The following is a 23,782-nucleotide window of genomic DNA, read 5'->3' on the forward strand; positions in this document are numbered from 1 at the left end:
GTGGCACGTACCAAGCCTCTCCTGCAGGCCTACCTAATTGTAGTTATAGTCACTCCGCCAGCACAACTTGTTGTACAATTCTCCTCAATCATGGCCGAGGCTCATCGCACACTGCGGCACGTACCAAGACTGTTTTGCAGGCCTACGTCATTGTAGTTATAGTCCCTCCGCTAGCACACCTAATTGTAGAATTCTCCTAAATCATGGCCGAGGCTCGTAGTACACTGTGGCACGTACCAAGACTGTCCTGCAGGCCTACGTAATTGTAGTTATAGTCACTCCGCCAGCACAACTTATTGTACAATTCTCAATCATGGCCGAGGCTCGTCGCACACTGTGGCACGTACCAAGACTGTCCTGCAGGCCTACGTAATTGTAGTTATAGTCACTCCGCCAGCACAACTTATTGTACAATTCTCCTCAATCATGGCCGAGGCTCGTCGCACACTGTGGCACGTACCAAGACTGTCCTGCAGGCCTACGTAATTGTAGTTATAGTCACTCCGCCAGCACAACTTATTGTACAATTCTCCTCAATCATGGCCGAGGCTCGTCGCACACTGCGGCACGTACCAAGACTGTTTTGCAGGCCTACGTCATTGTAGTTGTAGTCCCTCCGCTAGCACACCTAATTGTAGAATTCTCCTAAATCATGGCCGAGGCTCGTCGCACACTGTGGCACGTACCAAGACTCTCCTGCAGGCCTACGTAATTGTAGTTATAGTCACTCCGCCAGCACAACTTATTGTACAATTCTCCTCAATCATGACCGAGGCTCGTCGCACACTGTGGCACGTACCAAGACTGTCCTGCAGGCCTACGTAATTGTAGTTATAGTCACTCCGCCAGCACAACTTATCATACAATTCTCCTCAATCATGGCCGAGGCTCGTCGCACACTGTGGCACGTACCAAGACTGTCCTGCAGGCCTACGTAATTGTAGTTATAGTCACTCCGCCAGCACAACTTATTGTACAATTCTCCTCAATCATGGCCGAGGCTCGTCGCACACTGTGGCACGTACCAAGACTGTCCTGCAGGCCTACGTAATTGTAGTTATAGTCACTCCGCCAGCACAACTTATTGTACAATTCTCCTCAATCATGGCCGAGGCTCGTCGCACACTGTGGCACGTACCAAGCCTCTCCTGCAGGCCTACCTAATTGTAGTTATAGTCACTCCGCCAGCACAACTTGTTGTACAATTCTCCTCAATCATGACCGAGGCTCATCGCACACTGCGGCACGTACCAAGACTGTTTTGCAGGCCTACGTCATTGTAGTTATAGTCCCTCCGCTAGCACACCTAATTGTAGAATTCTCCTAAATCATGGCCGAGGCTCGTAGTACACTGTGGCACGTACCAAGACTGTCCTGCAGGCCTACGTAATTGTAGTTATAGTCACTCCGCCAGCACAACTTATTGTACAATTCTCAATCATGGCCGAGGCTCGTCGCACACTGTGGCACGTACCAAGACTGTCCTGCAGGCCTACGTAATTGTAGTTATAGTCACTCCGCCAGCACAACTTATTGTACAATTCTCCTCAATCATGGCCGAGGCTCGTCGCACACTGTGGCACGTACCAAGACTGTCCTGCAGGCCTACGTAATTGTAGTTATAGTCACTCCGCCAGCACAACTTATTGTACAATTCTCCTCAATCATGGCCGAGGCTCGTCGCACACTGCGGCACGTACCAAGACTGTTTTGCAGGCCTACGTCATTGTAGTTGTAGTCCCTCCGCTAGCACACCTAATTGTAGAATTCTCCTAAATCATGGCCGAGGCTCGTCGCACACTGTGGCACGTACCAAGACTCTCCTGCAGGCCTACGTAATTGTAGTTATAGTCACTCCGCCAGCACAACTTATTGTACAATTCTCCTCAATCATGACCGAGGCTCGTCGCACACTGTGGCACGTACCAAGACTGTCCTGCAGGCCTACGTAATTGTAGTTATAGTCACTCCGCCAGCACAACTTATCGTACAATTCTCCTCAATCATGGCCGAGGCTCGTCGCACACTGTGGCACGTACCAAGACTGTCCTGCAGGCCTACGTAATTGTAGTTATAGTCACTCCGCCAGCACAACTTGTTGTACAATTCTCCTCAATCATGGCCGAGGCTCGTCGCACACTGCGGCACGTACCAAGACTGTTTTGCAGGCCTACGTCATTGTAGTTATAGTCCCTCCGCTAGCACACCTAATTGTAGAATTCTCCTAAATCATGGCCGAGGCTCGTCGTACACTGTGGCACGTACCAAGACTGTCCTGCAGGCCTACGTAATTGTAGTTATAGTCACTCCGCCAGCACAACTTATCGTACAATTCTCCTCAATCATGGCCGAGGCTCGTCGCACACTGTGGCACGTACCAAGACTGTCCTGCAGGCCTACGTAATTGTAGTTATAGTCACTCCGCCAGCACAACTTGTTGTACAATTCTCCTCAATCATGGCCGAGGCTCGTCGCACACTGCGGCACGTACCAAGACTGTTTTGCAGGCCTACGTCATTGTAGTTATAGTCCCTCCGCTAGCACACCTAATTGTAGAATTCTCCTAAATCATGGCCGAGGCTCGTCGTACACTGTGGCACGTACCAAGACTGTCCTGCAGGCCTACGTAATTGTAGTTATAGTCACTCCGCCAGCACAACTTATTGTACAATTCTCCTCAATCATGGCCGAGGCTCGTCGCACACTGTGGCACGTACCAAGACTGTCCTGCAGGCCTACGTAATTGTAGTTCTAGTCACTCCGCCAGCACAACTTATTGTACAATTCTCCTCAATCATGGCCGATGCTCGTCGCACACTGTGGCACGTACCAAGACTGTCCTGCAGGCCTACGTAATTGAAGTTGAAGTTGAAGTTGAAGTTTATTTCCATAAACGTACACCGCAATGCGTAAAATAGGGTAAAAAGCTGCACTCAGCAACTTGACGGAGCCCTAGATCCTTCATGGTCAACAGAAACAACAGAAACAACAGAAACAACAGCGGCGGGGAAAACAAACAAAAAAAGCGATACATAGACACCACTTGTGGGTGACAAACAAAACTAGCACGCAAAATACAATATGTTCAAAACTACAATAGATAGCGCATCAATAAGTGGATATAAGGACGTGAAGGCAATAGTGATAAAAAAATATACGCAAAAAACCGCACAAACACAGCAAGGAACTATTCCCAAACATCATAGTCTTTCGGAACAAACACGTTAAACAGCATAGATTTTGTACATGAGTCAATATCAAAGCCAATAAATGCAAGTCCATTCAACAACTTCGGAAGGGTATACCCAATCATCTGCAAAGTGTAGTTTGTACGTGGGCGAGGAACTTTCCAACGTTCAGACAGTCTAGTTGGATAGGGCGTATGATTAATTTGAAGATTAGCTATCAACGAAATGTTCTTAGTATTGTTTTGGCGTTCTAGAGTATATGTGTAGGCTCAGCGGTACTTAAGCAGGTCCTGAATCTTAGGTAGACAAAGTTTACTAAACAAAGGGGCAGTAGGAGCATCGTACCGTGCATTACATAGAAGCCGAATAATTTTTTTCTGTAGCAAAAATAACCTATTTATATTAGTTGCAGAAGTTGTGCTCCACACGAGACAACAATAGTTAAAGTTACTTAAAAATAGTGAATTGTACAACAGTAACTTGACTTAATACGGAAGGTCACGTACAGAATATACCATTCCAACTATGCGCGAAAGTTGCCCTGCGAGAAAATTAATGTGTGTATTCGAAGACATGTCTTGGTCGAAAAAAACACCTAGCGTTTTTGCAGACATCACCAGTTCAATTTTGGAGTGGTTCAACATAATATCAGCCGGTAAAAAGATATTTCTGTTTTTGGATTGAAAAAGCATCGCTTTCGTTTTATCTACGTTAATTCTTAAGCCGTTGTCCGCTGACCATCTGTGTATTTTTTCAAGCACTTCAATAGCGGTTTGTACCAACTGCATGACATCACAAGATGAAACAAGGAGAGTAACATCATCAGCGTAAATTATGTATTTTGTATTAGTGTCAACGTTCACGATGTCATTAATGTACATGTTGAAGAGAAGGGGCCCTAAAATACTGCCTTGTGGTACGCCTAAGTGCAATTGTCTGATTTTAGAGCGAAGATTATTTACCTGAACAAATTGGCTTCTGTGACCTAAGTATGACGTTATAAGTTCTAGAGCTATGCCGCGGATACCATAGTAACGCATTTTGTTTTAGCAGTAGTTTATGATTTATACTATCGAAGGCTTTGCTGTAGTCGATTAAAACTCCTAATGTAAGTTGTCGTTTTTCAATGTTTTTCAGAATGAATTCTTTTTGCTCAAGTAACGCTAGATGTGTCGACCTTCGTTTTCTGAATGCTTACTGACAATTCGATAACATTGAGTTCTTTTCCAGAAAGTTGGATAGGCGATTAAAGATAATTTTATCCAAAGCTTTAGAAAAGATAGGAAGTATTGAAATCGGCCTGTAGTTAGATACCGATGCTCTATTTCCTTTTTGAACAATGCAAGAACCTTCGCCACTTCCATTTTTTGAAAAAAGGTTCCTGATGACAGGCATAGATTATAAATATCAACTAATACTGGAGCAACAACATTAATGACAAACTTGGCATGGTTTAATTTGCAGGCCGTCAGCATCACAGGTAGTGTTATTGTTAATCTCCTGGAAAATACAAATTACCTCTGATTCACTGGTAAGATAAAGAAAGATAGTGTCGACAGAGTTGGTCGTGATAAAACGGCAAGCATTGACATCGCAGTTACTGCTGCCTATGCTGGCGAAATTCTCATTAAACGTATCAGGGGCTAATTGTTCGGCAATTTCAAGTCCATCTTTACGGATTTGCACAGTATGTGGTACTTCAGTTTTACGATTCAAAATTGAGTTAAGTTTCTTCGTATCATTCATGCATGCGTCAAACGAGACATTATAATAATTTGTTGTGGGTTTACGTATATCTTTTGTAAGTTGGTTACGAAAAGACTTAAATAGTTTAAAATCAGACAGCTCGCGTGAATTCAGAAATTTTCTATACAATTTATACTTGGTTTTGATTTTATTCAGTAATTCCCTCGTGATCCACGGCTTTCGTATATTACGCGGATGAGCTTGAGTGGTAAGCAAAGGAAAGTTAGCGTCTTATGCTGTTTTAAAAATCTTCAAGAATGATTCGTAGGCTGTGTTACTATCTATAGTGCAGTAAACTTCGCTCCAGTCGAGTTGACATAACTGATTACGAAAATTCTCAAGTCGGTTTTCCGTGATACATTGACCTGTCTTGGTACGTGTGCTTACCTTATCGATTTTCAGATTTAGACTAAGAAATATAGGCATGTGGTCACTTATTCCGCAGGAGAAAACGCCACTTTTAATATAGGCAGGGTTTAAGTTCGTAAGAAATAAATCAATGCACGTCGATGTATAACTCTTTATCCGCGTTGGAGTCGAAATAACATTTGAAAAGCCGTGCGTGCTTATTAAGAGATTGAAATTCCTTGTGACAGAAGTGGTTGCAAACATGTCAATGTTAAAGTCACCTCAAAAATGGCCTTGTAGCGATTATCTAATATAAAACCAAATAGGTTTTCTGAGAAGGAAGAGAGAGATACTAGGCTGCCATCTGGCGGTCGGTAGAAAACGCAATATACTGTTCGGGTACAAAGTACAGTTAATACTTCGAAATCATCAGTTATTCAGCAAAATTGATCAATGCGATCAGCCAAGATATTCTGCTGAAGAAGGATTGATATTCCCCAACCTCGACAACTGGTACGTGATGCAGTGAAACATTGATAGTTTGGTGGACACCAAGGCACTGAGTTAGTATCGTACCATGTCTCCGACAACATGATTAAATGGAACTCACGGTCAAAACTGCTAAAGAACGCATCAATGTGTCACCCTTATTTCTAATTGACTGGCAGTTTAAATGACATATATTAGTTGATCTGACATGGTCAGGTCCTATGAAGCGGGAAAATTCAGCCGGGGAGATCAGATCATAAGATGCCATGTTTTCTACAGATGCAGGAAATTCGGAAAATTGCAAGCTTTAACTAAACATTGCAGAACCTTCAGTTTTGGGGCATAAGGGAAACATTGAATATTAACCATCTCTGTGTTATTACACATTGTTCTCAAAAAGATGAAAACCTGCCCACGCAAGAGACATTTGCTTTTGGTTGAGTGAACATCAAAGTGTAGTTCTTTAGGGTGCCTTAACGCATCAGAAATCATCTGCGGATTGGTGTGCTTGTTGAGCCGCTTGTGCAGCATTAAAAGCAAGGTAGTGAGACGTGGGTACTCATTCGTAAAACCTTTCCTAGACAAAACAATGAAAACGCAGTTGCGCAGCGCAGGGCATAGATGGCGCGAAAGCATCCTTGTAAGAGTCAGCGTGAAGTCACGCGTTGAACACCAGTGACGAGCACAGATCGCTGGAACCTTATCAGATGCTGTGTGGAGCGCTGTTAAAGACTTCGAACATGGTACACGCACAAGTGTGTATGCGGTATACAAATAGATAACCACGGGCAACACTAAAATCAAATCAAGATGCAAGTGATGGGTAGAATATTGCCCCAGCGAAAGTAAACGTTTCTTTCTCACACAAATAAAAATGCAGAGGGGAAATTGCACAAAAGAATGCAAGGAGCAAAATAAAAAACCGGAAAGACGACAGTTACAATTCGCTATCGCCATCTTAACAGTTCGCACATACAAAAATAAATCCATGGAAAAGAGACAAGAAGCAAAACTAGAGCATAGAACATTTTCAGCTGTCAGTCAATTGGAAGAGATCATCCTGACGACGAATTACAATAGCAGGGTCACCCTCCGATCTTCGGCCAAAGACCTTGCCATTTGCATGCCAAGAAAACCTGTAGCGGTTTGCCATTGCCCATTCACGGGTGAGGCGGAGCAGTCCCTGTTGTGTTTCGTCATGTTTTCAGTGATCGATACTGGCGATTTCGCAGTTTTGAGGGCTTTCCGTGCTTCAAGCCATTTGTCACGAAGTGACAGCCCTGCGAAACGGACAATGATTCCTGGTATTTTGCCAACTTTGTAAGGAAGCCGGTGAATAGCCTCAATATCATCAGCAACCAATTCTGCTAGACCAATAGGTGTACCCACCCAGTTTAGCTTATTCAACAAGTTCTCGTCTTCGGACACAGCGATACCATGAACTTCGATGTTGTAATTTCTGCTGCGCCACTCGATGTCATTAAGCGAAGTTTTCATTTGTTGTATGTCATCAGAGTCACATGGTTTAGTCTCGAGTTCAAGAACACGCCTCTTTAAGCTACATATTTCCGTATCGTGATGGGCTTGCTTACTCAGTATTTCGTCGTATTTTTTAGACATCATTTCGATTGACTGCTTTATCTCAGCTACCTGAGAAGGCAAGTCAGCGAGTGAATCGAGCCTCTTCGTTATTTCTTCGATCAAGAAACAAGTTCCGGTTCCATACCGCCTTTTCCTCTAGCTTTACGCTTAGAATTGCGGCGTGCAGGGCATCTCCAACTCTTTCTCCCCGCTTCGCCTTTGCTTTTAAACGTGGATTCTAACCAACCCGAACAGTTTCCCAAATGGTAAGCGTACTCACATTCAGAGCACTTGATTTGCCGACCGTCAGACGGTACCTTCTCGTCGCAGGAGTGGCACGTCTCGTCCATAACGGGGAGGTACACGTCATTCAATTAAGCACAAAAAGCATGATAGTAGACGGGAGGAAAACAGAAAATAACCATAGCAAGGCAGAACGACACCGGCAGCAATGGCGGTAGCAAGTACGACAAACAGTCAGCGTGAAACGCGAGAATTGCTACCAACCTGGGAAACGAAGAAGGAAAATTCAGGGGGCGTCTTTTCGCCACCGCCACCGCTGCCAATGTGCCTCGCTAGTTGTTCCACCACCAGGAGCCCGATAAAACGACGTGAAGGCAGCGTTGCCAGTTCAATACTCCCACAAGTCCAGAGGCAGCTGGTGAGGCACCTCTTGTGCTGACGCAGGAAGAGAAAATCGGGAAAGCTTTGTTTGGTGACGCGACGAAGAGGCCAGTAACCACAGCAAAACCAGGATACTCGAAGATACAGCAGGCGGAACCAACCTGGGAAACGAAGAAGGAAAATCTAGGAGGCGTCTTCTCGCCACCGCCGCCGCTGCCAATGTGCCTCGTTAGTTGTTCCACCACCAGGAGCCCGATAAAACAACGTGAAGACAGCGTTGCCAGTTGAATTCTCGCACAAATCCAGAGGCAGCTGGTGAGGCATCTTTTGTCCTGGCAAACGAAGAAGGAAAATTTAGGGGGCGTCTTCTCGCCACCGTCGCCGCTGCCAATGTCGTTATAGTCACTTTGTAGTTATAGTCACTCCGCTAGCACACCTAATTGTAGAATTCTCCTAAATCATGACCGAGGCTCGTCGCACACTGTGGCACGTACCAAGACTGCCCTGCCGGCCTACGTAATTGTAGTTATAGTCACTCCGCCAGCACAACTTATTGTACAATTTTCCTCAATCATGGCAGAGGCTCGTCGCACACTGCGGCACGTACCAAGACTGTTTTGCAGGCCTACGTAATTGTAGTTATAGTCCCTCCGCTAGCATACCTAATTGTAGAATTCTTCTAAATCATGGCCGACGCTCGTCGCACACTCTGGCACGTACCAAGACTGTCTTGCAGGCCTACGTAACGGTAATATAGTCACTCTGCTAGCACACGTAATCTTACAATTCTCCTCAATCATGGCCGAGGCTCGTCGCACACTGTGGCACAAACCAAGACTGTCCTGCAGGCCTACTTATTGTAGTTATAGTCACTCCGCTAGCACACCTAATTGTAGAATTCTTCTAAATCATGGGCGACGCTCGTCGCACACTCTGGCACGTACGAAGACTGTCTTGCAGGCCTACGTAACGGTAATATGGTCACTCCGCTAGCACACCTAATTGTAGAATTCTACTAAATCATGGCGGAGGCTCGTCGCACTCTGTGGCATGTACCAAGACTGTCCTGCAGACCTACGTAATTGTAGTTATAGTCACTCCGCTGGCACACCTAACTGTACAATTCTTCTAAATCATCGCCGAGGCCCGTCGCACACTGTGGCACGTACCAAGACTGTCCTAAAGGCCTATGTAATTGTAGTTACAGTCACTCCGCTAGCACACCTAATTGTACAATTCTCCTAAATCATGGCCGAGTCCTGTCGCACAATGTGGCACTTACCTAGACTGTCCTGCAGGCCTACGTAATCGTAGTAATAGGCACTCCGCTAGGACAACTAATTGTACAATTCTCCTAAATTATGGCTGAGGCACGTCGCACACTGTGGCACGTACCAAGACCGTCTTGCAGGCCTACGTAATTGTAGTTATAGTCACTCCGCTAGCACACCTAACTGTACCATTCTTCTAAATCATCGCCGGGGCCCGTCGCACACTGTGGCACGTACCAAGACTATCCTGGAGGCCTATGTAATTGTAGTTAGAGCCACTCCGCTAGCACACCTGATTGTAGAATTATCCTAAATCATGGCCGAGGCTCGTCGCACACTGTGGCACGTACCAAGACTGTCCTGCAGGCCTACGTAATTGTAGTCATGGTCACTCCGCTAGCACACCTAATTACCTATTTGTACAATTCTCCTAAATCATGGCCGATGCTCGTCGCACACTCTGGCACGTACCAAGGCTGTCCTGCAGGCCTACGTAGCGGTAGTTATAGTCACTCCGTTAGCACACGCAATTGTGCAATTCTCCTAAATCATTGCCGAGGCTCGTCGCTCACTCTGGCACGTACACGACTGTCCTGCAGGACTACTTAATCGTAGTTATAGTCACTCCGCTACATCTTATTGAAGAATTCTCCTTAATCATGGCCGAGGCTCGTCGCACACTGTGGCACGTACTAAGATTGTCTTGCAGGCCTACGTAACGGTAGTTATAGTCACTCCGCAAGCACACCTAATTGTAGAATTCTCCCAAATCATGGCCGAGGCTCGTCGCACACTGTGGCACGTAACAAGATTGTCTTGCAGGCCTACGTAACGGTAGTTATAGTAACTCCGCTAGCACACCTAATTGTACAATTCTCCAAAATTCTGGCCGAGGCTCGTCGCACACTGTGGCACCTAACAAGACTGTACTGCAGGCCTATGTAATTGTAGTTATATTCACTCCGCTAGCACACCTAATTGTAGAATTCTCCTAAATCATGGCCGAGGCTCGTCGCACACTGTGGCACGTACTAAGATTGTCTTGCAGGCCTACGTAACAGTAGTTATAGTCACTCCGCAAACACACCTAATTGTAGATTTCTCCTAAATCATGGGCGAGGCTCATCGCACACTGTGGCACGTAACAAGATTGTCTTGCAGGCCTACGTAACGGAAGTTATAGTAACTCCGCTAGCACACCTAATTGTAGAATTCTCCTAAATCATGGCCGAGGCTCGTCGCACACTGCGGCACGTACCAAGAATGTCCTGCGGGCCTACGTAATTGTAGTTATAGTCACTCAACCAGCACACCTAATTATACAATTCTCCAAAATCATGGCCGAGGCTCGTCGCACGCTGTGGCACGTACCAACACTGTCCTGCAGACCTACGTAATTGTAATTATAGTCACTCCGCTAGCACAACTTAATGTACAATTCTCCTAAATTATGGCCGAGGCTCGTCGCACACTGCGGCACGTACCAACACTGCCCTGCAGGCCTAAGTAATTGTAGTTACAGTCCCTCCGCTAGCACACCTAATTGTAGAATTCTAAATCTTGGCCGAAGCTCGTCGTGCACTCTAGCACGTACCAACACTGTCCTGCAGGTCTACGTAATTGTAGTTATACTCACTCCGCTAGCACACCTAATTGTAGAATTCTACTAAATTGGGACCGAGGCTCGTCGCACATTGTGGCACCTACCAAGGTGTGTCCCCCAGGCCTACTTAATTGTACTTATAGTCACTCCGATAGCACACCTAATTGTAGAATTCTCCTAAATCATGGCCGAGGCTCGTCGCACACTGCGGCACGTACCAAGAATGTCCTGCAGGCCTACGTAATTGTAGTTATAGTCACTCAACCAGCACACCTAATTGTACAATTCTCCTAAATCATGGCCGAGGCCCGTCGTACACTGTAGCACGTACCAAGACTGTCCTCCAGGCCTACGTAATTTTAGTTATAGTCACTCCGCTGGCACACCTATTTGTGCCATTCTCCTAAATCATGGACGAGGCTCGTCGCACATTCTGGCACGTACCAAGACTGTCCTGCACGGCTACGTAATTGTAGTTATAGTCACTCCACTAGCACACCTAATTGTGCAATTCTCCTAAATAATGGCCGAGGCTCGTCGCACACTGCGGCACCTACCAAGACTGTCCTGCAGGCCTACGTAATTGTAGTTATAATCACTCCGCTAGCACACCTTATTGTGCAATTCTCCTAAATCATGGACGAGGCTCGTCGCACACTCTGGCACGTACCAAGACTGTCCTGCAGGGCTACGTAATTCGAGTTATAGTCACTCAGCTAGCACACCTAATTGTACAATTCTCCTAAATCATGGCCGAGGCTCGTTACACACTGTGGCACCTGCCAAGGTGTGTCCTCTAGGCCTACTTAATTGTAGTTATAGTCACTCCGCCAGCACACCTAATTGTAGAATTCTCCTTAATCATGGCCGAGGCTCGTCGCACACTGCGGCACGTACCAAGACTGTCCTGCAGGCCTACGTAATTGTGGTTATAGTCACTCAGCTCGCACACCTAATTGTAGAATTCTCCTAAATCATGGCCGAGGCTCGTTACACACTGTGGCACCGGCAAAGGTGTGTCCTCCAGGCCTACTTAATTGTAGTTATAGTCACTCAGCTAGCACACCTAATTGTACAATTCTCCTAAATCATGGCCGAGGCTCGTCGTACACAGTAGCACGTACCAAAACTGTCCTCGAGGCCTACTTAATTGTAGTTATAGTCACTCCGCCAGCACACCTAATTGTAGAATTCTCCTAAATCATGGCCGAGGCTCGTCGCACACTGCGGCACGTACCAAGACTGTCCTGCAGGCCTACGTAATTGTAGTTATAGTCACTCAGCTAGCACACCTAATTGTACAATTCTCCTAAATCATGGCCGAGGCTCGTCGTACACTATAGCACGTACCAACACTGTCCTGCAGGCCTACGTAATTGTAGTTATAGTCACTCCGCTAGCACACCTAACTGTACAATTCTTCTAAATCATGGCCGAGGCCCGTCGCACACTGTGGCACGTACCAAGACTGTCCTGCAGGCCTACCTAATTGTAGTTATAGTCACTCGGCCAGCACACCTAATTGTAGAATTCTCCTAAATCATGGCCGAGGCTCGTCGCACACTGCGGCACGTACCAAGACTGTCCTGCAGGCCTACGTAATTGTAGTTATAGTCACTCAGCTAGCACACCTAATTGTACAATTCTCCTAAATTATGGCCGAGGCTCGTCGTACACAGTAGCACGTACCAAAACTGTCCTCGAGGCCTACGTAATTGTAGTTATAGTCACTCCGCTAGCACAACTAATTGTAGAATTCTCCTAAATCATTGCCGAGGCTCGTCGCACACTGTGGCACGTACCAAGACTGTCCTGCAGGCTTGCGTACTTGTAGTTATAGTCACTCCGCTAGCACACCTAATTGTAGAATTCTCCTAAATCATGGACGAGGCTGGTCGCACACTGTAGCACGTACCTGCAGGCCTACGTAATTGTAGTTATAGTCACTCCGCTAGCACACCTAATTGTGCAATTCTCCTAAATCATGCCCGAGGCTCGTCGTACACTGTAGAACGTACCAAGACTGTCCTGAAGGCCTACGTTATTGTAGTTTTAGTCACTCCGCTGGCACACCTAATTGTAGAATTCTCCTAAATCATGGCCGAGGCTCGTCGCAAACTGTGGCACGTACCAAGGTGTGTCCTCCAGGCCTACCTTATTGTAGTTATAGGCATTCCTCCTGCACAACTAATTATGAAATTCTCTTAAATCATGGCCGAGGCTCGTCGCACACTCTGGCACGTACCTAGACTGTCCTGCAGGCCTACCTAATGGTAGAATTCACCCTAAATCATGGCCGCGGCTAGTCGCACACTGTAGCACGTACCTGCAGGCCTCCGTAATTGTAGGTATAGTCACTCCGCTAGCACACCTAATTGTATAATTCTCCAAAATCATGGCCAAGGCTCGTCGCACACTGTTGCGCGTACCAACATTGTCCTGCAGGCCTACGTAATTGTTGTTATAGTCACTCCGCTAGCACACCTAATTGTACAATTCTCCTAAATCATGGCCGAAGTTCGTCGCACACTGTAGAACGTTCCAAGACTGTCCTGCAGGCCTACGTAATTGTAGTTATATTCACTCCGATAGCACAACTTGCTGTACAATTCTCCTAAATCATTGCCGAGGCTCGTCGCACACTGCGGCACGTACCAAGACTGTCCTGCAGGTCTACGTAATTGTACGTGTAGTCACTCCGGTAGCACACGTAATTGTCGAATTCTCCTAAATCATGGCCGAGGCTCGTCGCACACTATGGCACGTACAAAGATTGCCCTGCAGGCCTACGTAATTGTAGTTATAGTCCCTCCGCTAGCCCACCTAATTGTAGAATTCTCCTAAATCATGGCCGAGGCTCGTCGTACACAGTACCACGTACCAAAACTGTCCTCGAGGCCTACGTAATTGTAGTTATAGTCACTCCGCTAGCACAACTAATTGTAGAATTCTCAAAAATCATTGCCGAGGCTCGTCGCACACTGTGACACGTACCAAGACTGTCTTGCAGGCTACGTCATTGTAGTTATAGTCACTCCGCTAGCACACCTAGTTGTAGAATTCTCCTAAATCATGGCCGAGGCTCGTCGCACACTGCGGCACGTACCAACACTGCCCTGCAGGCCTACGTAATTGTAGTTACAGTCCCTCCGCTAGCACACCTAATTGTAGAATTCTAAATCTTGGCCGAAGCTCGTCGTGCACTCTAGCACGTACCAACACTGTCCTGCAGGTCTACGTAATTGTAGTTATACTCACTCCGCTAGCACACCTAATTGTAGAATTCTCCTAAATTGGGAAAGAGGCTCGTCGCACACTGTGGCACCTACCAAGGTGTGTCCCCCGGGCCTACTTAATTGTACTTATAGTCACTCCGATACCACACCTAATTGTAGAATTCTCCTAAATCATGGCCGAGGCTCGTCGCACACTGCGGCACGTACCAAGAATGTCCTGCAGGCCTACGTAATTGTAGTTATAGTCACTCAACCAGCACACCTAATTGTACAATTCTCCTAAATCATGGCCGAGGCCCGTCGTACACTGTAGCACGTACCAAGACTGTCCTCCAGGCCTACGTAATTGTAGTTATAGTCACTCCGCTAGCACACTTATTTGTGCCATTCTCCTAAATCATGGACGAGGCTCGTCGCACACTCTGGCACGTACCAAGACTGTCCTGCATGGCTACGTAATTGTAGTTATAGTCACTCCACTAGCACACCTAATTGTGCAATTCTCCTAAATAATGGCCGAGGCTCGTCGCACACTGCGGCACCTACCAAGACTGTCCTCTAGGCCTACTTAATTGTAGTTATAGTCACTCCGCCAGCACACCTAATTGTAGAATTCTCCTTAATCATGGCCGAGGCTCGTCGCACACTGCGGCACGTACCAAGACTGTCCTGCAGGCCTACGTAATTGTGGTTATAGTCACTCAGCTAGCACACCTAATTGTAGAATTCTCCTAAATCATGGCCGAGGCTCGTTACACACTGTGGCACCGGCCAAGGTGTGTCCTCCAGGCCTACTTAATTGTAGTTATAGTCACTCAGCTAGCACACCTAATTGTACAATTCTCCTAAATCATGGCCGAGGCTCGTCGTACACAGTAGCACGTACCAAAACTGTCCTCGAGGCCTACTTAATTGTAGTTATAGTCACTCCGCCAGCACACCTAATTGTAGAATTCTCCTAAATCATGGCCGAGGCTCGTCGCACACTGCGGCACGTACCAAGACTGTCCTGCAGGCCTACGTAATTGTAGTTATAGTCACTCAGCTAGCACACCTAATTGTACAATTCTCCTAAATCATGGCCGAGGCTCGTCGTACACTATAGCACGTACCAACACTGTCCTGCAGGCCTACGTAATTGTAGTTATAGTCACTCCGCTAGCACACCTAACTGTACAATTCTTCTAAATCATGGCCGAGGCCCGTCGCACACTGTGGCACGTACCAAGACTTTCCTGCAGGCCTACCTAATGGTAGTTATAGTCACTCCGCTAGAAAACCTAATTGTACAATTCACCCTAAATCATGGCCGCGGCTTGTCGCACACTGTAGCACGTACCTGCAGGCCTCCGTAATTGTAGGTATAGTCACTCCGCTAGCACACCTAATTGTATAATTCTCCAAAATCATGGCCAAGGCTCGTCGCACACTGTTGCGCGTACCAACATTGTCCTGCAGGCCTACGTAATTGTTGTTATAGTCACTCCGCTAGCACACCTAATTGTACAATTCTCCTAAATCATGGCCAAAGTTCGTCGCACACTGTAGAACGTTCCAAGACTGTCCTGCAGGCCTACGTAATTGTAGTTATATTCACTCCGATAGCACAACTTGCTGTACAATTCTCCTAAATCATTGCCGAGGCTCGTCGCACACTGCGGCACGTACCAAGACTGTCCTGCAGGTCTACGTAATTGTACGTGTAGTCACTCCGGTAGCACACCTAATTGTCGAATTCTCCTAAATCATGGCCGAGGCTCGTCGCACACTGTGGCACGTACCAAGGTGTGTCCTCCAGGCCTACCTTATTGTAGTTATAGTCATTCCTCCTGCACAACTAATTATGAAATTCTCTTAAATCATGGCCGAGGCTCGTCGCACACTCTAGCACGTACCTAGACTGTCCTGCAGGCCTACCTAATGGTAGTTATAGTCACTCCGCTAGAAAACCTAATTGTAGAATTCACCCTAAATCATGGTCGCGGCTAGTCGCACACTGTAGCACGTACCTGCAGGCCTCCGTAATAGTAGTTATAGTCACTCCGCTAGCACACCTAACTGTATAATTCTCCAAAATCATGGCCAAGGCTCGTCGCACACTCCAGGCCTACGTAATTGTAGTTATAGTCACTCCGCTAGCACACCTAACTGTACAATTCTTCTATATCATGGCCGAGGCGCGTCGCACACTGTGGCACGTACCAAGACTGTCCTGCTGCCCACGTAATTGTAGTTATAGTCACTCCGCTAGCACACCTAATTGTACAATTCTCCTAAATCATGGCCGAGGCTCGTCGTACACTGTAGCACGTACCAAAACTGTCCTCGAGGCCTACTTAATTGTAGTTATAGTCACTCCGCCAGCACACCTAATTGTAGAATTCTCCTAAATCATGGCCGAGGCTCGTCGCACACTGCGGCACGTACCAAGACTGTCCTGCAGGCCTACGTAATTGTAGTTATAGTCACTCAGCTAGCACACCTAATTGTACAATTCTCCTAAATCATGGCCGAGGCTCGTCGTACACTATAGCACGTACCAACACTGTCCTGCAGGCCTACGTAATTCTAGTTATAGTCCCTCCGCTAGGCCACCTAATTGTAGAATTCTCCTAAATCATGGCCGAGGCTCGCCGCACACTGTGGCACGTACCAAGACTGTCCTGCAGGACTACGTAATTGCAGTTATAGTCACACCGCTAGCTTACCTAATTGTAGAATTCACCCTTAATCATGGCCGAGGCTCGCCGCACACTGTGGCACGTACCAAGACTGTCCTGCAGGACTACGTAATTGCAGTTATAGTCACTCCGCTAGCTCACCTAATTGGGAATTCACCCTTAATCATGGGCGAGGCTCGTCGCACAGTGTGACACATACCAAGGTGCGTCCTCCAGGTCTACTTAATTGCAATTATAGTTACTCCGCCAGCCCAACTAATTGTAAAATTCTTCTAAATCATGGCCAAGGCTCGTCGCACACTGTTGCGCGTACCAAGATTGTCCTGCAGGCCTACGTAATTGTTGTTATAGTCACTCCGCTAGCACACCTAATTGTACAATTCTCCTAAATCATGGCCGAGGTTCGTCGCACACTGTAGCACGTTCCAAGACTGTCCCGCAGGCCTACGTATTTTTAATAGTCACTCAGCTAGCACACCTAATTGTACAATTCTCCTAAATCATGGCCGAGGCTCGTCGTACAGTGTAGCACGTACGAAGACTGTCCTCCAGGCCTACGTAATTGTAGTTATAGTAACTCCGCTAGCACACCTAAATGTGCAATTCTCCTAAATCATGGACGAGGCTCGTCGCACACTGTAGCACGTACCTGCAGGCCTACGTAATTGTAGTTATAGTCACTCCGCGAGCACACCTAATTGTACAAGTTTCCTAAATCATGCCCGAGGCTCGTCGTACACTGTAGAACGTACCAAGACTTTCCTGAAGGCTTACGTTATTGTAGTTATAGTCACTCCGATAGCACACCTAATTGTAGAATTCTCCTAAATCATGGCCGAGGCTCGTCGCACACTGTGGCACGTACCAAGGTGTGTCCTCCAGGCCTACTTTATTGCAGTTATAGACACTCCGCTAGCACACCTAATTGTGCAATTCTCCAAAATCATGGCCGAGGCTCGTCGCACACTCTGGCACGTACCAAGACTGTCCGGAATGCCTACGTAATTGTAGTTATAGTAACTCCGCTAGCACACTTAACTGTACAATTCTTCTAAATCATGGCCGAGGCCCGTCGCACACTGTGGCACGTACCAAGACTGTCCTGCAGGTCTACGTAATTGTACTTGTAGTCACTCCGCTAGCACACCTAATTGTAGAATTCTCCTAAATCATTGCCGAGGCTCGTCGCACACTGTGGCACGTACCAAGGTGTGTCCTCCAGGCCTACCTTATTGTAGTTATAGTCATTCCTCCTGCACAACTAATTATGAAATTGTCCTAAATCATGGCCGAGGCTCGTCGCACACTCTGGCACGTACCTAGACTGTCCTGCAGGCCTACCTAATGGTAGTTATATATCACTCCGCTAGAAAACCTAATTGTAGAATTCACCCTAAATCATGGCCGCGGCTACTCGCACACTGTAGCACGTACCCGCAGGCCTCCGTAATTGTAGTTATAGTCACTCCGCTAGCACACCTAATTGTATAATTCTCCAAAATCATGGGCAAGGCTCGTCGCACACTGTTGCGCGTACCAAGATTGTCCTGCAGGCCTACGCAATTGTTGTTATAGTCACTCCGCTAGCACACCTAATTGTACAATTCTCCTAAATCATGGCCGAGGTTCGTCGCACACTGTAGAACGTTCCAAGACTGTCCCGCAGGCCTACGTATTTTTAGTTATAGTCACTCAGCTACACACCTAATTGTACAATTCTCCTAAATCATAGCCGAGGCTCGTCGTACACTGTAGCACGTACCAAGGCTGTCCTCCAGGCCTACGTAATTGTAGTTATATCACAGCGCTAGCACACCTAAATCTGCAATTCTCCTAAATCATGGACGAGGCTCGTCGCACACTCTGGCACGTACCAAGACTGTCCTGCAGGCTACGTAATTGTAGTTATAGTCACTCCGCTAGCACACCTAATTGTGCAATTCTCCTAAATCATGGCCGAGGCTCGTCGCACATTGCGGCACGTACCAAGACTGTCCTGCAGGCCTACGTAATGGTAGTTATGGTCACTCCGCTAGCACACCTAATTGTGCAATTCTCCTAAATCATGGACGAGGCTCGTCGCACACTCTGGCACGTACCAAGACTGTCCTGCAGGCTACGTTATTGTAGTTATAGTCACTCCGCTAGCACACCTAATTGTGCAATTCTCCTAAATCATGGCCGAGGCTCGTCGCACATTGCGGCACGTACCAAGACTGTCCTCCAGGCCTACGTAATTGTAGTTATAGTCACTCCGCTAGCACACTAACTGTACAATTCTTCTAAATCATGGCCGAGGCCCGTCGCACACTGTGGCACATACCAAGACTGTCCTGCAGGCCTACGTAATTGTAGTTATAGTCACTCCGCTAGCACAACTTATTGTGCAATTCTCCTAAATCATGACCGAGGCTCGTCGCATCCTACGGCACGTACCAAGACTGCCCTGCACGCCTACGTAATTGTAGTTATAGTCCCTCCGCTAGCCCACCTAATTGTAGAATTCTCCTAAATCATGGCCGAGGCTCGTTACACACTGTGGCACCTGCCAAGGTGTGTCCTCCAGGCCTACTTAATTGTAGTTATAGTCACTCAGATAGCACACCTAATTGTAGAATTCTCAAAAATCATTGCCGAGGCTCGCCGCACACTGTGGCACGTACCGAGACTCTCTTGCAGGCTACGTAATTGTAGTTATAGTCACTCCACTAGCACACCTAATTGTAGAATTCTCCTTAATCATGGCCGAGGCTCGTCGCACACTGCGGCACGTACCAAGACTGTCCTGCAGACCTACATAATTGTAGTTATAGTCACTCAGATAGCACACCTAATTGCACAATTCTCCTAAATCATGGCCGAGGCTCGTCGTACACTATAGCACGTACCAAGACTGTCCTCCAGGCCTACGTAATTGTAGTTATAGTCACTCCGCTAGCACACATAACTGTACAATTCTTTTAAATCATGGCCGAGGCCCGTCGCACATTGTGGCACGTACCAAGACTGTCCTGCAGGCCTACGTAATTGTGGTTATAGTCACTCCGATTGCACAACTTACTGTACAATTCTCCTAAATAATGACCGAGGCTCGTCGCACCCTACGGCACGTACCAAGACTGTCCTGAAGGCCTACGTTTTTGTAGTTATAGTCAATCCGCTAGCACACCTAATTGTAGAATTCTCCTAAATCATGGCCGAGGCTCGTCGCAAACTGTGGCACGTACCAAGGTGGGTCCTCCAGGCCTACTTTATTGCAGTTATAGACACTCCGCTAGCACACCTAATTGTGCAATTCTCCTAAATCATGGCCGAGGCTCGTCGCACACTCTGGCACGTACCAAGACTGTCCGGAATGCCTACGTAATTGTAGTTATAGTAACTCCGCTAGCACACATAACTGTACAATTCTTCTAAATCATGGCCGAGGCCCGTCGCACACTGTGGCACGTACCAAGACTGTCCTGCAGGTCTACGTAATTGTACTTGTAGTCCCTCCGCTAGCACACCTAATTGTACAATTCTCCTAAATCATGGCCGAGGCTCGTCGCACACTGTGGCACGTACCAAGGTGTGTCCTCCAGGCCTACCTTATTGTAGTTATAGTCATTCCGCCTGCACAACTAATTATGAAAATCTCTGAAATCATGGCCGAGGCACGTCGCACACTCTGGCACGTACCTAGACTGTCCTGCAGGCCTACCTAATGGTAGTTGTAGTCACTCTACTATAAAACCTAATTGCAGAATTCACCCTAAATCATGGCCGAGGCTCGTCGCACACTGTGGCACGTACCAAGACTGTCCTGCAGGTCTACGTAATTGTACTTGTAGTCCCTCCGCTAGCACACCTAATTGTAGAATTCTCCTAAATCATGGCCGAGGCTCGTCGCACACTGTGGCACGTACCAAGGTGTGTCCTCCAGGCCTACCTTATTGTAGTTATAGTCATTCCGCCTGCACAACTAATTATGAAAATCTCTGAAATCATGGCCGAGGCACGTCGCACACTCTGGCACGTACCTAGACTGTCCTGCAGACCTACCTAATGGTAGTTGTAGTCACTCTGCTAGAAAACCTAATTGCAGAATTCACCCTAAATCATGGCCGAGGCTCGTCGCACACTTTAGCACGCACCAAGACCGTCCTGCAGTCTTACGTCTTAGTAGTTATAGTCACTCCACTAGCACACCTTATTGTACAAGTCTCCTTAATGATGGCCGCGGCTAGTCGCACACTGTAGCACGTACCTGCAGGCCTCCGTAATTGTAGTTATAGTCACTCCGCTAGCACACCTAATTGTATAATTCTCCAAAATCATGGCCAAGGCTCGTCGCACACTGTTGCGCGTACCAAGATTGTCCTGCAGGCATACGTAATTGTTGTAATAGTCACTCCGCTGGCACACCTAATTGTACAATTCTCCTAAATCATGGCCGAGGTTCGTCGCACACTGTGGCACGTTCCAAAACTGTCCCGCAGGCCTACGTATTTTTAGTTATAGTCACTCAGCTAGCACACCTAATTGTACAATTCTCCTAAATCATGGCCGAGGCTCGTCGTACACTGTAGCACGTACCAAGACTGTCCTGCAGGTCTACGTAATTGTACTTGTAGTCACTCCGCTAGCACACCTAATTGTAGAATTCTCCTAAATCATTGCCGAGGCTCGTCGCACACTGTGGCACGTACCAAGGTGTGTCCTCCAGGCCTACCTTATTGTAGTTATAGTCATTCCTCCTGCACAACTAATTATGAAATTGTCCTAAATCATGGCCGAGGCTCGTCGCACACTCTGGCACGTACCTAGACTGTCCTGCAGGCCTACCTAATGGTAGTTATATATCACTCCGCTAGAAAACCTAATTGTAGAATTCACCCTAAATCATGGCCGCGGCTAGTCGCACACTGTAGCACGTACCCGCAGGCCTCCGTAATTGTAGTTATAGTCACTCCGCTAGCACACCTAATTGTATAATTCTCCAAAATCATGGGCAAGGCTCGTCGCACACTGTTGCGCGTACCAAGATTGTCCTGCAGGCCTACGCAATTGTTGTTATAGTCACTCCGCTAGCACACCTAATTGTACAATTCTCCTAAATCATGGCCGAGGTTCGTCGCACACTGTAGAACGTTCCAAGACTGTCCCGCAGGCCTACGTATTTTTAGTTATAGTCACTCAGCTAGCACACCTAATTGTACAATTCTCCTAAATCATAGCCGAGGCTCGTCGTACACTGTAGCACGTACCAAGGCTGTCCTCCAGGCCTACGTAATTGTAGTTATATCACAGCGCTAGCACACCTAAATCTGCAATTCTCCTAAATCATGGACGAGGCTCGTCGCACACTCTGGCACGTACCAAGACTGTCCTGCAGGCTACGTAATTGTAGTTATAGTCACTCCGCTAGCACACCTAATTGTGCAATTCTCCTAAATCATGGCCGAGGCTCGTCGCACATTGCGGCACGTACCAAGACTGTCCTGCAGGCCTACGTAATGGTAGTTATGGTCACTCCGCTAGCACACCTAATTGTGCAATTCTCCTAAATCATGGACGAGGCTCGTCGCACACTCTGGCACGTACCAAGACTGTCCTGCAGGCTACGTTATTGTAGTTATAGTCACTCCGCTAGCACACCTAATTGTGCAATTCTCCTAAATCATGGCCGAGGCTCGTCGCACATTGCGGCACGTACCAAGACTGTCCTCCAGGCCTACGTAATTGTAGTTATAGTCACTCCGCTAGCACACTAACTGTACAATTCTTCTAAATCATGGCCGAGGCCCGTCGCACACTGTGGCACATACCAAGACTGTCCTGCAGGCCTACGTAATTGTAGTTATAGTCACTCCGCTAGCACAACTTATTGTGCAATTCTCCTAAATCATGACCGAGGCTCGTCGCATCCTACGGCACGTACCAAGACTGCCCTGCACGCCTACGTAATTGTAGTTATAGTCCCTCCGCCAGCCCACCTAATTGTAGAATTCTCCTAAATCATGGCCGAGGCTCGTTACACACTGTGGCACCTGCCAAGGTGTGTCCTCCAGGCCTACTTAATTGTAGTTATAGTCACTCAGATAGCACACCTAATTGTAGAATTCTCAAAAATCATTGCCGAGGCTCGCCGCACACTGTGGCACGTACCGAGACTCTCTTGCAGGCTACGTAATTGTAGTTATAGTCACTCCACTAGCACACCTAATTGTAGAATTCTCCTTAATCATGGCCGAGGCTCGTCGCACACTGCGGCACGTACCAAGACTGTCCTGCAGACCTACATAATTGTAGTTATAGTCACTCAGATAGCACACCTAATTGCACAATTCTCCTAAATCATGGCCGAGGCTCGTCGTACACTATAGCACGTACCAAGACTGTCCTCCAGGCCTACGTAATTGTAGTTATAGTCACTCCGCTAGCACACATAACTGTACAATTCTTTTAAATCATGGCCGAGGCCCGTCGCACATTGTGGCACGTACCAAGACTGTCCTGCAGGCCTACGTAATTGTGGTTATAGTCACTCCGATTGCACAACTTACTGTACAATTCTCCTAAATAATGACCGAGGCTCGTCGCACCCTACGGCACGTACCAAGACTGTCCTGAAGGCCTACGTTTTTGTAGTTATAGTCAATCCGCTAGCACACCTAATTGTAGAATTCTCCTAAATCATGGCCGAGGCTCGTCGCAAACTGTGGCACGTACCAAGGTGGGTCCTCCAGGCCTACTTTATTGCAGTTATAGACACTCCGCTAGCACACCTAATTGTGCAATTCTCCTAAATCATGGCCGAGGCTCGTCGCACACTCTGGCACGTACCAAGACTGTCCGGAATGCCTACGTAATTGTAGTTATAGTAACTCCGCTAGCACACATAACTGTACAATTCTTCTAAATCATGGCCGAGGCCCGTCGCACACTGTGGCACGTACCAAGACTGTCCTGCAGGTCTACGTAATTGTACTTGTAGTCCCTCCGCTAGCACACCTAATTGTAGAATTCTCCT

The sequence above is a fragment of the Haemaphysalis longicornis genome, unplaced genomic scaffold (genome assembly GCF_048455015.1).
Source record: "Haemaphysalis longicornis isolate Haplotype H1 unplaced genomic scaffold, Haemaphysalis longicornis Haplotype H1 scaffold_1, whole genome shotgun sequence".
In the NCBI taxonomy this organism is placed as follows: Eukaryota; Metazoa; Arthropoda; class Arachnida; order Ixodida; family Ixodidae; genus Haemaphysalis; species Haemaphysalis longicornis.